The sequence below is a fragment of the Sparus aurata genome, chromosome 2 (assembly GCF_900880675.1).
Source record: "Sparus aurata chromosome 2, fSpaAur1.1, whole genome shotgun sequence".
Classification (NCBI taxonomy): domain Eukaryota; kingdom Metazoa; phylum Chordata; class Actinopteri; order Spariformes; family Sparidae; genus Sparus; species Sparus aurata.
Genome location: NC_044188.1, coordinates 5763559 through 5785947, shown reverse-complemented (window position 1 = coordinate 5785947; position 22389 = coordinate 5763559). Strand labels below are relative to the sequence as shown.

Sequence of the window (22389 nt, the reverse complement as noted above, 5' to 3'; positions counted from 1 at the left end):
TATCTCATAACATAACGGAACAAGACAGAGAAAACTATACTACATCGAGCACTCTTGGGTAGAGTAAATCCAGTGTTTGTCACAAGACACCGAGCAGGGAGGTATACTGCACAAGTACAGCTAAGCATGGCAGGCCTGTTAGTCGTATTCTGACAGATACCTCCGTCCACATTTCATCTCTCGGGAGAAAGGAGGCATGAGAGTGGAACGCAGCAGCTCATCATGAGGCTGCGGGATGCATGACTTAGTGCTGCAAGAAAGGTGACCGCAAAAACTCTCCCTTCTCCTCTTTTAATGTACAGAACCGCCGCCGCCTTCATCTCAGAAATGCCCACTGGGTTGCGAGAGATGTCACAGTGCATCCTCATCATGAGCCGGCGGACACTGAGAAGGCCTGAACTACCAAAAAGAAAAAAAAAAAAAACATCTGAGAAGTACCGAACAGTGTTTGGACCTCGGGGGGGGGTTACTTTTATGGGTTTCGGAAAGAAGAAAAAAAAACAGTTTCAGTTCTTACAGACTTGGCATTAAACTCTAAATGGCATGTGTGGTTTATAAATAAGAAAAGCTTTGAAAAGCCTTTCAACAGTCTGTCACAAGAGGCAAACAAAACGTTACTCAGAGTGCTTACACACCTAAAACCTCACCCGTGTATGAAAGGAACGCATAAATATACACTGCAGCAGGTGGGAATGAAAAAACCCCCAATAAAATAAGGATGAATGACGCAACAGCAAAGGATTTAAGATCCAATAAATTATTGAAAACATAATCTGCGAGGATATTGTGTATTATTTGTTTTAGGACGTGCTTTTTACAAGAAGCCGAGAAGCAATTCGGCTTTAATGAGCTAGCAAACAGGATTGTTAACCAACGGGGCCCGAGGACCCTTTCATTAGGGTTAAAGATCAGAATGTAAAAAGGTAATTCCGCGTAATTGGGTGCAATAACAAATGCTACGTGAAATTTCATCGACCTCGTGAGGTGCTGTTGATTTCGGCGGCGTCTCCACCGCTTGATGCTCGCCCAGAGTTACGCTTGGAGGTCTGACTTATTAAGATAACGGTGAAACAGAGGACGACTTGTCGAGGTTTGGGCTCCAGTGAATTTCAAGCGGGATAAAAAGAAAACGCCCCCTCAACTAATTATTTAGGGGATCAATGCCCCTGTCTGAGGTAATGAGAAACAGAAATAAATGTACAAACAACACTGTGAGTGAGATGCTTTCTGCGACTGCACGAAAAAACAACCTGATGGTTTTTTTGTGTTTTTTTTAACAGATTGACTGGACACAGATAAGGAGACAAGAACACACTGCTGCCACAAGTTCAACAGAAAGATTAAGCATGAACCTTAAATGCCAGCCCCCCCCCCCCCTTTTTATGTCAGGGATGCAAAAATAATCAAATCACAGGACAAATCATATTTTCACTCTCGCTCGCGAATCATATTTTTTTTCACTTTCTTGAACCCGAAGGTCAAAAGTACGTCGGTAATCTCTCGTTTTGTACTATCAGCACGATGCAGATATCGCCTTAGACCCTGTATTTGGCTGTATTCGACTCCCACGAAACCGCGTAACCCATTTCTACACCTTCATCCCGCTAATCTGTCTCGAGCATGAGATTGTTAGACGTTTGGAAGATAAAAAATCAAAGACTGTTGTGCTTCATCATGGCCCTGGAAGATAAGGCCCTTTACTGTCACATAAAATCAGGAGCTGCCTACTGAAAAACACTCCATCCTCGGGCTATTCCCCACCATCACCATCGCCACCACTCTCTCCATAGCATCTCCGCAAATGCTCGACGCTCACTTCACCGACAGACTACTTCCAAAGACAAATCAAACCTACTACCACCTACCCCAACACATGAGGGATGTGACGGGGGAAGAAATCCTTTTGTGTGAGGCGTGCTACTGTGCAGGCTTTCATCTAACAGGCAAATGCTCAACTACCTGACAAATAATGCATGAAAACAAACACGTTTATCACATACTTTGAATGAAGAGTGTGTTTTCTTGTTTCGTATACTATTTAAACACTTGGCTTTATTCCAACCCTCCAATTAATAACCTTTAACATTTCGAAAATAGCCATTAGAGGCAGTAGCCGGCAGGTATCTGCAGGTAACTTGCTCAAAGTTAATACAACGGGGACAGCCCGAAAGACAAACAGATAAAGGGACTGCACAATTCATCAACCTGAGGCTGTTGGATGTATCCTCAAACCAGAAAAGTTATTACAGCCATTTACATAAGCAGCCAACTACCAAAGGAACTGTGGGCTGCAGAAGGGAGAAGAGAGAAAAGGCCATGGATTAATGCCGTCATGTCACTCACGTTAATTGCATTACTCCTTAACATATGTACACATTTGTCATGGTGCAAGGATTAAGTACGCAATCTGCGGGCTGCATCACAACAGCCAGATCAGAGCACAAACAGAGGAAACGCAGGATGGAATACGACGCTTTTCCTTAAGAAGAGTAATCAGATTAACACTGCCTACTTTTGTAGTTGGCACATGCTCTCATATGACAACATCAGCGTGCCTTCAGATTGTCTGTTTGACTCACTGGACATCAAATCCAACTCTTTCACAGCAGTGACAAGTGGAGGAGGGCGCCGAAAGTCAGTCTTTCTTACGCAGATGCTTCTGAGCAATTATATAAATTAAGTTGTCAGATGAGTCCTGAGGGACGTTTGTCTTCCAGGCTCTGCGGGACCAGCGGGCCTCCCTTACAAACAAAGTGCTCGATAGGAAGGCGGCCAAGGGAAAGGGTTTTTTCCACTGTCAGGATCACCAACACTTCTCACACGAGATAATTTCCTTAATCCAACAAATGCATGTCATCTCACATCTTAGCACGGAAACAGGCCCGGGACCCATACACTCTTAGTCACTGTTGTGTTTGGAGAACAAAATTACACTCTTGGATTCTCTGGACAGTGAAAAAACATGTTGTTTACAGATTTGCAGGATGCCCAATGCGACACACACACACACACACACAAAAAAAAACATTTCCTTTTGTCAGTGTAGAGGAATATACCCACAGTGCTCTACATACTGACTCTAATCTCTTTGTACAGCCTATGCAGTGTGATAGCATATCACTGTCTTTGAATATCTGTGCTCGCATTATATATAAAAATACATGTTGAATAGGAAGTGCGATGTGCGGGACATTTTTTTTTTTTTTTGCCCATCCTCACTTTATTAGTCTCAGATTTGTCCGGGAAAATAGGACTCCCCTGGGTGCCTTTGCCTTGTTGAGACAGTTTCTTTCCCTAGACTCTCTCTTGTCACTGCTGGTATGCTTTCCCCCCCCCCCACACCCAAGTGTCTCGAGGGTTTCGCCTCCACCGGAGTTGTCATTTTCAATTAGCCAGACCCTAACTACATGTCTGTTGGCCCACGTCAATAACCATTAAAATAAAGAGGAGGGGACAGCTGCGACTTCAAGACATATTCCTTTTCCATCAAGGTTAGCCGATCTGCTCATTTGCATTTCATGTCACACACCTGCCTCCGAGTGGATCTGCAAACATTTTTTAAAAAGCATGTATCGCAAGCAAATAACTGATTTACATCCGATAAGGTAGGAGGAGGAGGAGGGTGGGGGGTAACCTCTAATTCGTGCCAAGTGAAACAGGCACAGCTGTTCATCGCCTCCATCTATTCCCCTGATATGCAGGTGAAGCTCCATTTGATTAGGAGTCTGTCTGGCGACTTTGCATCCCCCCCCCCCCTCGGTGAGATTGGTCCATTTTTCAGATGATCTCCGGAAATTCAGCTAAGCGGTGGAGCGGGCGGATGACAATCGTTTAAGCACATTAGGTCTCATGAAATATATATCCAGATTAACATTATGGCAAATTATGGCCCCATTTGGAATTACAAGCATGACTTCAAGTTAGGCTTCCGTCATTAAGTCCTAATGGAGGCTGTATAACACTAACAGGAAACGATGGCCGCATCAGACTGTGACGTCAGTTACACGATTTTACGACTGATTTACAGGTGAGACTCGGACACATAGTTATCGCTGCGTATGGGAGAAGAAGCTTAGTTTTTTTTTTTTGACATATCGTCAAAGCACAGGCCGCAATGCCTGCGTCGAATTCATCGTGAAAAGTGTGGATGGTGTTGGTCGACGACGAGTTAAGAGTGGGGGGTCAGTTAAAAGAATAAATTAAAAATCAGAAAAGAACTCAAGAGAGCAGTTTGGGACAGAAAAACAACAAGCCGAATGATTACGCCGATTCAGCCCGAATTTTCTGTTCATCGAGGCAAAACTGAATATCGATCGCTTCCGTTGTTGCAAACGGTCCCAACGCGGCTGCGGTTCAGTGTCTATGTGACATAACAGTTGAGGATAGACGCGCTCGACTCACAATCCATCAAAGAATGTGACTGAAAATTGTGCTTGAAGCAGAAAAGGAAAAAAAAAAAAAGACAGAGTAGGCTACTTTTGCTCTGTGCATATCCCACTCTCACTTACGCACGTATAGACTGTTACTCAACCACGGGGTCGTGACCCGCCGCATGCATCACAACTCACAGGGAGGGAAAATACATATTCCTCTTCGTCTAGTCACATTTGTTCCCTCATAGTCCATTGTTTACCCTTTTTCTTGTGAAAGCCTCTGAGCCACATGTTGAAAATGCACATCTGTCATGTTCTCACATCTACAGCAGTGCTTTACAAAAGTGCCGCCATATTCGCACGTAATTTGTGGCGAATTCTGTGGCGACTGAAACATCAGGAAAAAAAAACCTAACTAGTTTCTGTATTTTTAGAAAAAAGGAGGAAACTGGTCCAGAAAGGTTCACGGCTCAAATCTTGAGGAGTCTTTAATATTGTAGTGACACACTTAGTGACTTTAAATTAGAAAGCTCGCCTTAAAATAGACTGATGTTTCTCCCACGTCTCTGAATGGACCTGAAGGAGACAAAAAAAAAAAAAAAAAAGCCTGAGCAGCAGCGGGGGGATTTACTGACAGCAGACACACTTCAAAAAAAAGGTTGTACTTTCCTTTGGCACGCTCTATTCTATCTGCCAACCGCTCGGCTAATTGCTGTCATTGAGAAAAAAAAGGAAAAAAAAGAAGAAAAGAAAAAAGTCACACAAACTTCAAGGAAAAAAATGGGAATAATGCTCCTAATGAAGTAATGGCTTAATGATACCTCTTCCACACAGTCCACAGAGCCAAATCAATAGGATCAAACAAGAGTCCCCCCACCCCCCCAAAACCCAGAGCCACAGAGCCCGACCCGCCTGTCACCAGCACAGTCAGAGATGATAGTCACAGTGAACATTCAACCGCAGCGAAGCCCCAAAATTAGAGTTGGGGAGGAAATTTGCATATCTCTGATTAGATAAATTCCTCTGGGTCTACTTGTGTGGCAAGTGGTGTGTTAGAAGCCTCCTGCTCTGCTAACCCAAAGATGCACTCCTCCTCCATCCCCCTAAAAAAAAAAAAAAAAAAAAAAAAACAAGACCTGCAGGAGAGCTCCCATCAAAAAGCAGCAACACCTCAGACCCTCTTCAGTGTGAATGCATTTCAAAAGCAGCTCTGGTGTCAGGGCTGCTGGGGGGGGGGGTGTTCAGGGTAGGACAGCTTTAAATTTGAGCTCAAAAACCAGGAACGATTATTTCAACTTCCACTTCCACCCCAAAAAAAAAGAGAGGACCGAAGCGACGCCAGCAGAGATGTTTCATTTCCACATCACAGTTTGCGGTGTTGTTTGTGCGGCTCCATCGCCCACATGCTTCATTTTAACTCCATTCACTGCTCGGCGAGAGGGAGAAGTTACACTGCAACACACACGGGGAAAGAATAACCAAAACTATCCAGCTCCTTTTTTGTTTTCTGAATAATCAGGATCATCACCAGCAGCCTTGTCAACACAACTTGTGTCTCTTTGAACAAGCTTGCGTCCACTCGCACAGATGGAGCCGCGTCGCAACCCGAGCGAGAGAACAACAACAACAACACACACACACACACACACACACACAAACACACACACACGCACAACGCTTCAGATCAAACAAATACTCACAGAAATACAAAAAAAAAAAAAAGAAAAAGTGCTCCCTGTCTCCCAGATGATCCCGGCTGCTGTCCCCCCTCGTCTCCCTCTCCACACAGAGCCGAGCGGCGGAATGGCAGCAGTGTTCCGAATATCAAGTCCAGGTTCCCCTCAGTCCGGGTCGCTCTATGCGAGCCAGCGTCTACAGTACATCCTCAAGTGAGCACCGGGAGCAGTGGGATGGTGGTGGTTTCGCTCGATGTGCGGCTCTGGTCCCCCCCCCCTCTTTCCTCCTCCTCCTCCTCCTCCTCCTTCTTCAGGGCGCGTTGTGCCGGAGCTGTGCGTCGTGGCGGACGGAGGTTTGGTTCGGTCTCCTCTCAGTGAGTCTCCACCGCTGCAGCCGGCTCAGGCTCTCTCTGCAGCGCAGCATCCCGTCTCACTGGTGCTGCCGAGGAAGAGAGAGAGAGAGAGAGAGAAGAAGAAGAAGAAAATAAAAAGGTGGCCCCTCAGTTAGTTATGAGGAGTGGCATCGCATCAGTTTGTGCCACTGAGGAAGGCTGCCCTGCTGAGGATCTGCTCGGTTTCTGTTTGTTTGCAGCTTCTTCCATTAGTGCAAAATGGATGTTAAAGTTGGGCTGAATAAAAAAAAAAACACAGATCTACCTGTGCTGGGTGTATTTCTGTCCCATATCCACAAAAAAAGGTGCAATTAAAGGGCTGGCTGCTGTTTTGACATCAGCTGCAATTCATTCAGTAATGAGGCTGCCTTCCATTCAGAGAGTCTTCTGCAGCCAAGTCCAGTTTTTAAGCATTTTTTAGTGGCCTGTAATTAAAATTGATTATTTATTTTATTAGCTTTTTTTTCCCCAGCAAACTCAGCCTGTGCAGCCTGTGTAAATGTAGAATAATGAGTTTTCAGTGCCCACGGTCAGCAGCTACACCTCTCCCAATTTTGATATTTCTATTCATACAATGTTCTTATAAGGGTGTCGCTCCCAAAAAAAGCTCATATCACCCTCCCTGCTCATTAACATGAACAGGTAGTCTGCTTTGTTCATTGCATTAGCTAGCTTAGCTGCAAAGAAGCATGCTGGGTAAAAAAAAAACAAAAAAAACAAGTTATATGACTAAAACAAAAGGTTATAGTAAAAATATATAATGCGACCTTTAGCGTTCTCCATACGACACCTGCGTGGATCCATGAACTACCAAACACTTACGGCGAGCATCCAATCACAGCTGACATTTATCCCGCCTAAATTCCGCAATTAAATGTTCAACCTTTAACTCCATTTAAATCTTTGAAGAGTTGATGTCGAGATAAGAGCGTTCAGTCTGAGAACACAGTGTCCAGTGTGCTGTGTGTGGAGTGAAATTACATTCACTTACGTTGACTACAAGAGGGCAGTGATTCTTCAGCGTCTCATCAGCGCAAGTCAAAACAAAGGTTTGCTAGCACGAGTGCTAACTTGGCTAATGACATCTCTCCAGTGTCTACATTTATTTCAGGGCTGTTTATTGGAATCCTTCACACAGCGCTGGGCCTTACGTTGTTTTAATGATGAATCATAGACATCATTGACCCTCATAGGTAAATCTTTACAATAGTATTACCTCCTTAACAGAATAATATCCTAATAATCTCTTTTGTTCCCACTGAGGAAAGTTACAATGTGAGGCTCCGTGCCATTGTTCCGACGGCACATTAGGCCATTACAAAACCCCGAAAGTCAGAAAAAATGTCCCATTGGATCAAAGCCAATTTATCTTAGAGCACGCAAACCCCAAAAACCAGCATCCATTGTTCAGACGGCTCCGAAAATACTCACAGTCTGTTCCTGACCCTAACCGTAACCTTAACCCTTTTTATCTAGAAATGTTATTCTCTGATAGGTTAGATTTAATGTTTCCCTCGGTGTGTTATATTGCTGTTTTTAGATCAGCCTACAACAAGTCAAGAGACTCCCTCAATTTTATTCTGACATTGGGAATATTTCCTTGAAATGTCATTTGTTGTGAGGCCAGAAAGACCTATTAAGGGGCAAAACCCCTGCCGATTCAGCACCGCGGACGGAGCCAGCAGTAGCCTGACTAAAACTGCAGGGAGTGTATTTTTCCGACGATTGGGACTTCGGAACAATGGGCGTTTGTTTTCTTGTTTTCGGGTTAACAGGCTGTCAGACAAATAGGCTTTCGGTCCGATGGGACGTTTTCCTGAGTGTTGGGGATTCAGAATAATGGGGCCGTTTGAACAATCATCACGTCTCCGTTTCCTGGCAAATTATCTTTACAATTTAGCAACGGACAGATTTTAATTAGTCTGAGGGTGAAGGGTAGGGATTTAATGCCTTGCTCGAGGATTTCTTGACAGGACACGTGTCCGTCGATGGTCACAATTGGCCGTAGATCCATACAGGCTTCACAAATCAATGGGCCACTTTGCAAGCTCATTGAGTGTTAAAACTGAGATTGGGGAGGTCCAGTTGATGGAAAGGACTTTTGTTTGAAGCTTTAGACGATTTGTTCTGCTTTTTTTTTTGTTTTTTTTTTTTTGTTATTTGTTTTTCCATTCATAGCCTACATTGAATTACTTGATTTAAAGCCGTCTCTCTCGGGGGAGGCCTCTCATTCAATCCTATTTTCATTTAGCAGCAGAAGAACAATGAATAATGTTAGGGAAAATAAAAAGGTGAACACAGAACAACATTCTGACGAAATGAGGAAAAAGGTTTTTTTGGTATAAACATTCGGAGGATTACTTGTTTGTACAGTTAAATGACATTATAAAGACGTCCTGTCAGGCTCTAAAAGTAAAGCAGAACTCAATCTCTCAACATTTAGGAGCATATTAAAAAACGTCTCTGCATACTTTATTATCGTGTCTTCATTAATTGCACCCGGATCTTCTCCTTTTCGGAATAAATTCACGAGTGCATGTGTGTGTCGTCTTGCTGCAGCACCCCTGCCCTCTTAACACAGCATTAATGCTACTAGACTGGAGAGTATAGATTAGTTCCTTCTGTTTCACGTATCCGTTACATAGCTCATATTGCCACCCTCTGCTGTGAGTGTTTGACTGACAATATGGAGCTAACAGCCTATCTCTAACCCCCATCATTAATTAAACAGTACCCATGACTGAGTGCTCTTCCTATCGCACAATTGATCCATTCCAGTGCTTGTAGCTCTTATCAGCTTTTAGATGCCATCTTTTTTTTAAAGGCAGTATTTTACGGGTCCTTTTTGCAGCGCTGCTCGTTGGCACTGATATCGTTTTGGAGAGCTTCGCTCGTAGTATACACAGAGAAATATATTTCAGCGGGCTGCATATGCTTTCACATGCCTGTTAGCTTGAGCTTAGCAGTTAAGGTCTCTGCCTCCTAGTCTTGAATATTGTTTGAGATTCAAAGGAGTATTCAATCTTGCGCGTTGCCTTTAAAACAACGTGGCGGTGAACTGTTCCGTGTTATTGCTCCAACGCAGTGAATTTGTACTGTACTGTATTATCTGTAATTCTGTGGCGTCTATTCAACAGAGCAGTCGTGAGGCAGAAATCACCAGCAGTTCAAATACTGGTAATCAACCCTCCGTCATGAACACAGCCTGTTGTGTCTCAAACGCTGCATGTTTTAGATCTACACTCATATTTCTGTGGTGTGAACGCTAATGTGGAGCTTTACAGTGTGAAAAAAACAACAACAACAACAGCAAGTCTTGGTACAGTCTGCGCATCATTTAGAGGAGCAGATTCATTGTATGGATTTTCCTGCAGTTGATTCATCTTCGTGGTGTATCTACCTATGGGGCAGATAAGATAAGGAAGGTTTAATTAAACTAAAGAGAAACCAGAAACATTCCCTCTAAAGTCCAAAGTCTGAAGTTTGTTAACTGGGCAACAGGAACGAGTTGGCAGGTGTGTGCGCACTTACTTGCAGCTTCTCTTTGTATATGCAAATCGGCCATATTGCCTGTGCGAAAACACAAACTTTGGTTTTGTTATGAGTGTACTGTGGGGTTTGAGACAGCTGCGAGCATGAAATATTGGGCACAAAAGCGAAGCCGTTATCACGAGGAACTCAATCTGAACGGTCTGTAGATGTCGCTGCAGCTCATTTGTGGTTAGTTATGGTACCACTGGGCCCAACGCATCACTTTATGTTGATTATATGGCAAACACACAATGGTTGTGCAGATTAGAGTAAAGGACACGTTTGGCCAACTTTTACAAAGTTGCCAAACTGAATACACAATTTTAGCCTTTGTTATCCTTCGTCTGATAAGGCTTTTCTTTCTTCTTCAGCGCATTTCCTGGACGCTCAGACTTGTAGCCAACTGCAAACACATAATTCTCATATGAACCGTAATTACAGCTAAGGATGATAGCAAGTGCGAAGTCTTCCACTTGCTCTGATATAGTTCAGTGAAGTGTAGCCTTGATTGTCAGTAAAACTGTTCGCCGAGATGCAGAAAATGACAACATGTTGTTGATGGCGGGACCACGGCAATGACATATAATTAGAGAGGCGGCGCTCTGCAGCAAGGAAAAGGATTTGATTAGAGCCTGACAACAAATGGCAAGTGGTGGGATGAGCTGAATGGCAGGAAACAGGACCCTGGGAGATGTCGGGCCAAACTTTATATGATATTGGCAGTATAAATCTGTGAGCGGCTGGTACAATGTAGGAGACAATCAGAAACAAATGTCCTCCATGTCCCCACCACAACCTTTTATTTAGAAAGCACGTGGGCATGTAGTTCGCACACATTGGAAGTTCGCTGAAAAGGCTGACCCCTGGGTGGTCCCGTATGAGGGTTTAAAATGTCCTCCTTTATAATTAAGATCCAAGCACACCAAACTACTTGACAGCAGCCAGTCCCACGAGGCGCTGCGGTGTCTTATAGGAATCAACAGCACGGCCGGAACACCTGTCTGATCAGTCATATCGCTTGGCAGAACCCGTTTCTTTACATAATCCTCCTTCACTCATGCCTGTCTCTCTTCTGTCAGTGTGGGAATGAGCACTTTCACACTTCTAACGACGCAAGTATCTGACATCTGCGGTTTGCAAGGTGGTGTGTGATGTTGTGGCTGACTGAATCCTAATTTCCCAAGAAAAGGGCTAAGGAGACGGCAATCGTCAGCGTCTCGAGCCAACACAGCACTATCCACGAGCAAACGTCTTAATTTATCTTCATTACGCACTCCGAGGGCTGTGTTGTGCTACACCGCTTTCCACCCCACCACTGCTGTATAACAACTTTGATTCAAACGGGGAAGAGAAGCATATACTTTGGGTACAATCTCATGAAATGTAGCTTTATATCAGATGATTTTCGGTTTTTATGCAGATGGGGATATTTCTGTCCAAGCTTGAGTAAGGAGGGTTCATTATTTTCATATATTTACACCGTATTTGTGCGTGTGCATGCAAGTGTGCGCGCGTTTTTTTTTTTATTTGCTGAGTGCAAGTCTCCTGCCGTATAAACGTCAGGAAGGCATTAAGGTATGGCAGTGCAGATGGTGACTTACATTAACATGCTTAGCAAATTTTCTACAATTTATATTTATTGCTCAGCAGATGCTGAAGAGATGGAGGAGGTAAATTATAATTTGGTTGGTCGACTGATTCTTTTCATTATTGGTAGCACCAACATCTGCTGGGCGGAGTGTTTATGCATGCAAGTGGCACCATGAAGTCACACTGAGGGATGAAAGATTTAAAGTCTATTTAAAGTAAGACAGAGTATGAAAAAAAACAAACAAACAACAGAAATCAGAGCACAGTTTGAATTCATTAAACGCATCAAACCTGTCAGGGAGTCGAAGACACAGCTACATTGAGAAACTAACGGATGCTTTTGTTTTTTCGTCAGGAAACCACTGAAGTCTGCAGGGCAACAGCGACGCCTCGGAGGCCAATTTGCTCCAGCGTCATTTTTTGTGCCATTATTTAGAATACTAGCAGATTAGACCGATACATAAAAGGCCCACAAAAGAATTCCAGCAGTGAAGTTTGTTCTGACATTGGGATCGAAATGAATCAACTCAAGGTCCGGTTTTAGCTTTTTAGTCGCAGTCCTCATGATCGCCAGGGCTGAGCTGTCAGAGCATCGAGGACGCCAACACCACAGCTGCATCGGAAATTCCATACAAACAGTAGTACGCTCAAACGGTATGTGGGATTTCATTTCATCACATCGAAACTGTTTTTCCAGTAGATATTTTGCCGTCAAGCACTGGACGCAAAGGTATGGGCACCAGAACCTGGTGTTAAATGGGCCTGGGGGCAAAATGATGAAAGACCGTGCTTTTAAAAAACTTCCTACGTTAACAGTTATTTTATCGCTGCTGTTTCTGTGTTTTGGCGTAATTTATCATCTCATTGTTGTGCAGCTTATTTATTTATTTTTTTTAAATTACATTTTTTTTTTTGTTGGTGAAAAAGGGCCGATAAGAATGTTGATGAGAGTCGGAGTATCATCCTAAAGATACAGATCCCTAACAGAAACGTAGCAGATAATAGAGGACAGTCACCATGGCAGCTCTGGCATAACCTCAATAGCATTTCAATGACTTATTAAGTATTACCTTTCACTTAGCGAGGTGTATTGTTATATATTTATATATATATATCTATATATATACTTAATTATCTAACGGATTGTTACCACGGTTACATGTCTCCAGCACACAAAGAGGCTCTCAGGAAGTACGATGGCACAACTGAGCAGTGTGCTCGAAAAGATACATGCAACCATTACGACAAACGAATGGGGAAACGACAGCACAAACACATATTGAGCATGTCGTGCACAACATATAACATCAGCTCTCGGATGAAAAAAAAAAAATGCTCACAGCATCCTTAGCTGGAAGGGTCAGAGGTTATCAACCAGGAGCTGGCGGACGAATGAAGGAGACCAAGCAGGATATGTCATGATCTGAGGCCAGACATCATTTCTGAGCAGAGGCGAGGGGGTTTTGATCTCCTGACGTCTATACATTCTCAGCTGAAATGGCTTCATCTGTCCATCAGTGCAAGCTTAAAAAAAATATATATATCCAGTGGGCTATGACTAACGTTGAGTTTAATAAAAAGGGGTAACAACAGCTACACTGTCGTCAGGCACAGTCCTCCTCACGGCGGGATGGAGAACAGCATTGTTTTGAATGTTCTGTGGGACAAACTGTGGGTTTGTGGTGTGGTGGGTGGATCACTCACTCTTAATGAGAAGAAACAGCAGGACGGAGACAGATAACACTCCTTAGCAGCTTTTACTGTTCCCCCACACTTCATCGGCTTCACAACAACAAAACATCCTCGCTGGAAAAAGTCGACATTGTTAATATCTGTAGCAATTAAAAGCGCAAATATGAGCATCGTGGAGCAACATGGAGAAAAAATTCAAGTCCCATCAACCTTATATAACTTATCTTCTACACCTTACACTAACATCTTGGGTAACTATGTAATAGTACGTTACTGATATTATCAGGTAATATGTCAGTCTTGTACACACAGTTTGATTGCGCCGCCTCCAAGTGGACAAGACCAGCATGACAATATCAGCCGAACAGGTAAACATGGATAGCTTGGTCCAACACGAGATCATTAAATTATTTTGATATTCTAAATGGCAAATATATGTCCCAATCACAAAATGTGTTGAAGCATTTGAAGCACATAAACATTTAAGCATATGTTTTCTTATGTTTCTTGGTGGTAACATCTCGTACAAATGCATTAGGATGAGACTCAAAGTTGTTGTTTACGTTGGACAGAAGCCCAAAACTGTGGTCGAAATCACCCAGCTGCCTCTGCGGCCAGCAGGATCCACCTGCAGAGAATGTGAGATTGTCTGCCGTCTCCCTGCAGAAATGCCGAATGAATTTGTCAGCGCTTGTGCCAGCAGAACGCTTGTATCTCAAATCGCCCCCATCAGAATCATCTAGTGCAGATAGTCACTCCGGTGCTGTCTGTGCCGCTGAAATAACACACTCCGACTCCATTCAGCTGTGATTGGAAATAACAATCATAATTACCACGGCGTAATCATATCCCTCAGCAATGACTGTCACCAGAGAAATACCATTACTCTAATGTCATAACAAATCAGCTGGTTTCAAGAACAGGAGCCAGAAAAGGAAGAGAGAGGGGAGGCCGGACTCTATAATTGGAAAGGTTCAGTATCGTGTATCATGTCATTTCGCGCGATTCTGAGAAAAGCTGCGTCAGAACCGCGTTGGTTGGCTCTGGTTGGGTTTCTAATGCCAAAGCAGGCTGGCAGATACTTGTTTTGTGCCTTTGCCTCCATCTCAGAGGGCGCTTACCTGATTCATTCATTCTACCGGCCATTCAACACCTCCTACATTCACTGATTCCTGCTCAATTTAGAAAAGAGAAAGGCATATATATATATATATATACGAGGAATGGAGTTGAGGCAAAAGAGTGGATGCTGCCATTCATCCGCCGCCTCGACTATTTGTGGGAAGATTCCTCATCTCCCATGTGGCGGCCCATTTGTCCTGGAGTAATTCATTACCTGTTCACTCAGTAGTGACAACACCTCAATTCCATCTGGCTCCGCTGTCTCCTGGGGGCACCGGTAGCCCCAGAATAATAAGGACAGCCACCAGGAAACATATTTGCTCACCTATTACCTCGGTAACTATGTAATGATTGATTCCTTGTTGGATTATCCATGTGTCACAGCACAGCCAAGAGCCTCTTTAATGAGAGGAGCGGCGCTCACTCTACCTGTGACTCCATTCTGAATCACAGATGATAAACCGAGCGCGTACCGAGGAATATGTGACAGCCATTTGTCCAGTCATGTGATAGGCAGTGTATCACAGAGACAAGTATATCAGTCAACTTGTCTCAGCTCTGTTTTTTTTTTTTTTTTTTGAGAGCTGAAGGCGATGCAAAAACTGGCTGCGTGCCAAGAGTGTGAACAATGAAACTAGTGTCCCTACAGACGACAAAAACATATTCCACTTGGCCGCCAGTGAGACAAAGGACCGATTTCTCCGGGGGAGGGGTGAAGAAAAATACACAACCAAGTGCAATAATTGCTGCTTTGAGATCGCTTGTCCTCATCCAAAAAGAGCTGTTCCTCCAAATGCAGTCGTTTAGCTTCGCTCGGGCTCTGTGCAATTTCACACTAAATGACACAGATTTAGCCAAAAGGAGAAAATACCGACGCCTTAATGTTTCTATTATGTAAGATCAATAAAAAAAAAAAGTAGCACGGCAGCCCCAAAAAATCCAAGGACACGATGGTATTTACCAGGGTTCGCAGCGCTGTCATAACCCAATTGATGGGGCCACCTCAGGAGTTGTGTCGCAACCACCCACTTGCAGCCGGCACCCACCTAGGGTATCACTTCAGAGGCCAGCAGCTGTGCGTGACAGCTGGACACATGTTGTCATCTTCTCCCCGCGGGAACACTCAGGAAAGGCTTTCTGTATCCTGGAGCTTCTCTTTGATTCCCTGCCTGATCACAGTAATAAGATGGACAAAAAAAATTGAAGGCATGACGCTTCCTATGGTTCCCAATCGCATCGCATTTAGCGAGCGTTTCGGGTGTTTAAGTGATGCTTTCATCTCGTGCGATTTCCAGTGGATGCAACAGTGGACTGAGAGCCCGATGATCAATATGAAAACAATTATTTCAGATATGAAGCAGCGCGAGCATCAGGGAATCTTTCAGCCAAATGTGGAGGCAAATTTCATCTCTCTTTGCAGTACAGTATCTATCGATCTGCGCGCCGTTATCATGGTTTACTTGTGGTCCACAAGGCATCATTAGTATTTGAATTTGCCTTCCCTCCACCCCCTCTGTTTCACACATCCACACACACAAACACACACACACACACACAGACACACACACACACAGCACATTCCTCAGTCTTTTGCTCTTATAATCATGCGTCTGGGATCTGCTCCAGCTTGGCTAAAATTGATTAATAGTGGCTTTAATTCCCCGGAATGCTGACTGCAGACTCGGCAACTGTGTGTCTCGAAACATGCTCCTTCCAGTCTCATCATCAAGATGTGTGTTTTGGAGAAGTTAATGAATAAGTCATTAGGAGGTGACTATGATTGATGTGTTCGAAACAAACAAGCAAGGATCGGCTGCTGCCGGAATCAGTGTGCAGGCCAGACAAGCTGCAGGTGAACCGACTGCTGAATCAAGCAGGCGGCGCATTCATTCCACCATATGTGCATCGTCTTCCTGATGACGGACTATTCATGTGTGGTTTCCTCTCCAAACATGCTTTTCGTCCACGCACCTCGTGGGATGTCTCATCGGAGGAGGCAGCGGAGCTCAGTGTCCCTTCACAGAGAGCTGATGTTTTGCTTTCCAGAATCTCAAATACCATGGGCTTCAGCAGAAGTTTTTATTAGCACTCAGATGGAAAGAAAAGGTGCTTCACTTCTTATACTCCTTGCCGCTATCAGCAATTAACATATAAAAAGACAGCAGGTTGTCCTGCTGTCTCAGTTGGCTAAAGGGCACATTCATTTTGTATCTTTATTTTAGGCAGCATGGAGGAGCCTCGGAAAAAAAAGCGCTTGATGACGGGAGGCTTCAGCCTCTCCCTGAAACATTTACCAATGAAATGCTTTCGGCCCGGTCTGCAGCTCTTCTGGTCAGGGTTGTTAGGGGAACATGCATACTTTATCATCTCAATCTCTCAAGTTAAGATCTGACTCAGGACCAGGTCCCATTTCGCCTGCAGACACTATCAAGCAAACAGGAAATCGCACCAGAGAGAGGCTAAACAGTATCAGGAAACAAATCTCGTGTCTGTGTTTGCGCGTGTATGAAAACACATTTTATATTCAGCGTCACTCGGGATGATTTGCTATTGCATTTGTCTATTCCAAAGACACTTTGGTGATTTCAAATACCCACTTGACTGTAGGGGATCCAGAAACGTGTCTTATAGTAATGCTAACTCAACACTCTGCCCTCCCCGGGCTATAATACAGCAGCGAAAGGTAATAAGCTGCTCTAAAGACAAGAATGCATGCAGAGACAAGCCGCTGAAATAGCTCTTAGTTGCATTACCAGCCGACCCTTCAGCAAAACAATTTCAAATGAATAAGTGCTGTGTAAAACATAAACTCATATAATTCCACCCGTGCTTTTTAAAGAGCCAAAAAAAAAAAAAGATGCAGGAAAGGAGTAAGGAGAGCACTGCAGTCATTACAGATGATTATGTTGTAGCTGGGTGATGTCAGCTAAAGCATTAAGACTTTAAAGGCTGCTGGTTGAAATCCCCAAAACAATTCCCCCTCGAAACAAACCACTGGTGTGTCCTCCAAAATGGTTCCCCCGGAGCCGCGAATGCTAATCTCAGCGCACACTGTGGTCGCACTGGGCAGCTTCCAGATGTGACTGTGTGTGCAGCTGCTTGAGTGTGAATCAAGTGTGGCAGGAAAAGTGCCTGCATGCTCAGTAAAACCTTTTCTGATGGGGTAAATGATAGTAAATGCAAGATGTTGATATTGTTTTTGACACGTGAAGAATCAGGAAGGGGAAAACCGAAATCAGTTATTTAGAATTTGATCTTGAACTTGAATCTTAAATATGTTTTCTGGAGGGCAACTTCAAATTACAAATGTCCAACGTACGTTCTTCCGCTGCACGCTGAACATTTCAGAAGTCTCCATAAGGAAAAAAAAAAACATTAAAGATTGTTAATATGTAAAAAAAAAAATAACCATACATCTACACCCACACTCAAACTAATATTGGATTTCATTTAGTTGTCTATCGCTATAACTTCCGGGGCACCACCATATGTCAGAGTGCAGACGTAAAGAAGTAAAGCAGAGAACCAGCGGCACCAACTGGGTTTTAATGTGCAACAATGACATCCTCCTGTGTGTCATTTACTCTGGAGATGCTGGAGACGTGTCCACAAAAGACCAGTTTTGTCCGCACCACTTTTTAAACGCATAATTACTTGAAACCATGCTAACGATGCCTTGCACCAAGAAATGATAACTAACACATGAGAGGAAATTCATTCTGATGTCACATTATGCATTGTCGTCCACTGGAATCACGTCCTCGGACCTCTCAGTGTCCTCTTGAATTAAATTGTCTGATATCGCAGTTTAAGACCATTTTAAAAACCGTTTTCCATCCGAGCCCCACTTTTCATCACAAAGTGACGTCTTTACTTGACGCGTTTTGAATAGAAAATGCCCGGCTGTGTGACACACCCCCGCCTCTTCCCCCACAAAAGCCAATTGACTGCTTCATCACAGCCGAACTGGGAAACATAATCAGTCATTCGTGTTGTTGCGCTGACGCCAGTTGAGATTCAAGACAGTTGCGACCAATTTGGCGAGGGCGCAGAGGCGTGGAAGAGCGGCGCATCACGCAAAAAATGCACAGGATTAACCGAGAAAGGTTATTCAAAGGTCAGGAGACATTAAACTCGCATTTCTTCAACTGCTCTGGTGGAATGAGCCGACGGCGTCACGGCACTCTGGACTGAGCCCTAGATGTATAACCTGTGGGAAGAAAGCTTTTATAACCTTTATTTAGGGGCAAAGTCACCAAGCTTTTTAAGTGTTTTTCATCTGATTTATAACTTGCTGACCACCAAAGTGTAGTTATGACTCTCTGCCCATACTTTTAGACAGAGGCCATATCTTGTGAGCAAAAATATCTGCTCTGTGGAACTGCCAAGATGGTTGTCGAGCGGCAAGACTTCCCTTCAATGCTTACACTCAAGTCTGGAGGAGAAGGGAAGGGTTCCATTGTTAATGCCAGCAATGTTTTGCAACGTAAGCTACGCAGCTCTAGTTGTACTCCATTGTAAAAGACTACAGCCTGGCTCGTAGCTGAAACCAGCTTTTCACAGTCTGGAGCGACTCTGCTGTGAAGAATGCAGTACGTCGCCGCGCTAACGCTGCATAAAGAGGGACTTTATACGTTCTTTTCTTCAAACTGAGCTTTTCTACACACTTTACGACTGATTTAAGTCATAGCAGCAGGAATTCTGTACGACTGTGTCAACATGCTGGTACCTCTGTCGCACAGCGGGGAGGAGACGCGCTTCCCCGCAGCAAATCCACTGTCACACACAAAGCGTAGCGTACCGAGCTGGCAACACACGAGCAAGAAGATGCATGTTAGACGCCATAAACGTAGACATTATTGCAACCTGCTGTAACCCATAAGACCTAGCTTCAACGCTTCAACTTTGTACCAGCACCTGAACGCGGGGAGACAAAAAAAAAAAAAAGTCTCGCTGCCTCGTCTTTTCTGCCGCCGGTGCAAAGGAAGCGGCGAAATGCAACCTGAATAAAACTCGAATCCATAACCTTGCCTGGTGATATTTCTGCCCGAATCATCAAAGTGGAAGAACAACATGCAAATCACATTTTTGAGTCAACTTTCAACATCCCCTCACGGGAAGAAAAACAGTGTCTGACATCCTCGACACTTCAGCTGCAGGTACTCGCGGTTGACACTGGTCGTATCCACATTTAAATGGTAAATAGATGAAACAGTTTAGACGAGAGGGTCAGGAAAGTATCGTCAGACGAGCTTCCGCATTACTTGACACTCAACTCGCTGTAGACTCTTTAATTACTGTACTTACCCGAGGAGCAGAGCCTCGTAGCTATATATTGCATTAACACCAACACTTCACCGCGTTTACAGGAAAAAACATGTTTTCTTCCATCATTGTGTGAAGGTGTTTATGTGTTTATTGGAGTGTCAAATCCGTCGCACCTTGGTTCATCCATACTAAACTAAAGTGGTGCTAATTTGGCTGTATTTATTAACGCGAAAGAGTTGTACAGGCTCCTCAGTAAATATCTGCAGATCTCTGGCACAGCTTGGGGTGGCCTTTAATTGGCACGCAAATGGAAATCACACCTCCTGAATGGAGTGGAGTAATTAGCGTTTTCTAGTGCAGAGATCCAACAGATCTTCAGGTTCAGGTCCGTTAGATCTGAACCCACCTGGGCCAAGCTAAATATAAATGTCCTGTCACGTGTGCCAAAGGATCGATTGTAAGATAAGGCCAGAATTTGATTTTAAACATTCCAAAAATGAACCAATTATCAGCAGAATGCTAAGAAACAACAGTGTTGACAGTTTTGTCCAAGACGTCCATGTATTGCGTTGGTGGAAGTTAGCATGCTAACCAGCTAGCCCCAGTCTGACAGCCCCCGTAGATGCAGCTGCCAGTTCACTACTTAGTCTTACAGGCAAACAAAACAAACTCATCTATTCTCCTTACTAACCAGAACATTATAACTGTACACCATCTGAATTCAAACTAAGAAAAGTCCTCATTAACTCATCGTAAAAAAACAAAAAAAACACACAAAAAAACACATGGTGTCTTCAAACTGGTGGCACTGTCTTCGAGGCTGCGTTCAGACCCTGTATGGTGTCCAGATGTGTTTTACTGGGAGGTGGCTGGGCCTGGGCAGACTCCGCACGGCTAACATGGACACGAAGCTCCATGGCTAACTGAGCTACTGGCTAACTGCATCTAGCCGCTACAGCAGAGAGTACAGTGAGCAGCAGCAGTTAGCCCTACGCTGCCTTTCATAGCGTTTGAAATACCTCCATTTTTTTTTTTTTTCCCGTAAAGAAAAAAAAAACAGAACACATAAATAGATATCATATATGCCTAGATAAATGTGTGATAGTTTGATTGGATACGTATACATTTCACTTTAACATCAAAATATAACAGCTTTATTTTTTCCTTTCATGAAAAACATGTTTTCTTTCCATTTCTTTCTCTTTTTTTTTATTTCACAGCAGCCTTGGACTATGTGCACCTGTAAACACACAAACGAGTGTGACAGCAGGTTGAGGTCGGCTGCAGTCGAAGCCGAATGCTTCTGCTTGTTTAAATGTTTACGACTGGCTGACACCGCGAGACCCAAATATAGCCGCCTTGATTCAGGTTTGTATCGAGCGGCTCCTCTTCGTCCCTTACATTTTATTGTTTGGCTTCCTTCTCTTCTCCTCAGCACGCTACCTTTACTCTTCTCCTCCTGCCATGGAAGCCTTCTTTATGGGTCTCAAAGGGAATTATTCACAGTCTCCTCAGGGCTCTGACAAGGTCGTGGGCTTTCTGTCTCCCCTCTGTCTTGGCTTCTGTTCTGAACCATAATTGATTAGGTTAAGCAGCGAGAGAGGGAAGGTCACGCCTGCAGCGGGTGATCTGGAGCACTCAACAGCACGCGTGGCCACAGACACATGCTCTCCATCACCCAGAGACAACCGCGGCACGGACAGGATGAACCACACCTTTGAAATGGATTCGCTCACAATAAGATCCATTTAGCCGCGAGATGCTATTTGGATTTTTCCCGAGCTGAAAACCACCGGATCATGTGTAAGAGGCAGGCTTGGGAGCTGGCGTTTCATCCCTCTGTGATGAAGATTCTCATTTTGAAATTGCAAACACATTCGTTTTGGCATCAGGAGCCCGTCAAAGAAAAGCATCCAGTCATTCATTAGTGCACGGAGATAAGCTCAAAGTAAATTCCACCAAGAACATTGTTCCTGGAAGGAGAGGGAATAAAAAGGATGCTGTGCTCAATTTGTGCAGCCCGGCTGCCTCTGAATCAGCCTGGCTTCATTAGTCAGACTAGAATTGTTCTTGAAGGACATAAAACTCACCGAAATGGGAGGCGGGCATGATGTGGGTGAGTACAATCTCGGGGAAGATCTGGTTGCTTTTTTTTCTTCTTTTTTTTTCTCCCCCTCCTGCACTGGAATCGGTCAGCCAACATAGCAAATCCAAAAGCGGCAGCTGCTGGCCCAGGTTGATACTATTCAGACTGAAATATAAAAAAAGTGACAATGCTAACAATGAGCTGCGCAGACACAGAATGTGAGAATTCAGTCTTCATGAAAAAAAAGTGTTTGGCATGTTGTTTTTTTGTTCTACTCTCTGTTCGTGAGGAGATTTTTGAGACATTGTGGAGATTCATGGACGTAGTCAGATCCGTCTGAACTTGAGACGATAGCGAAATAAAACGAGAGACTATGTTTTTGTTTTTTTTATGCTAACCATGGGGGGTCGATCCTGGGGAGAAATCGCATCCTTCTCCGTACGTATGAGTCATCCACTCACACTTCACCTTGTTGTAAAGGTAAATAAATAATCTATCGTCTCTCTGCGCGGTGATGCCATAGAGGTTTTTCTCTGTGGTGGAGTTGTTCAACATGACTTTATTCACAAACAGCCCTTCAAACACGTTTTTAGGGCAAGACCACTGCAGCTGCAAATTATCGAATCACACGCATATTTGGTTTTTCTACAAAACAAACA

At 43.9% G+C, this 22389-nt stretch overlaps 1 protein-coding gene across 3 annotated transcripts in view; it reads right to left on the bottom strand.

Moving 5' to 3' along the window:
- The window catches only part of cntn5 (contactin 5), a 121547-nt gene extending 99664 nt beyond the window's left edge, over positions 1–21883 (bottom strand). For 2 of the 3 annotated variants that reach the window (XM_030404729.1, XM_030404737.1), the window contains exons 1-2: positions 21735–21882; positions 6074–6488 (exon numbers count right to left, since the gene is read on the bottom strand). The gene's annotated coding sequence lies outside the window, so the exon portion shown is untranslated. Of the gene's footprint in view, positions 1–6073; positions 6489–21734 lie in introns of all 3 variants that reach the window. The other variant, XM_030404720.1, reaches the window with a different exon arrangement.
- Positions 21884–22389: the final 506 nt, after the last annotated feature.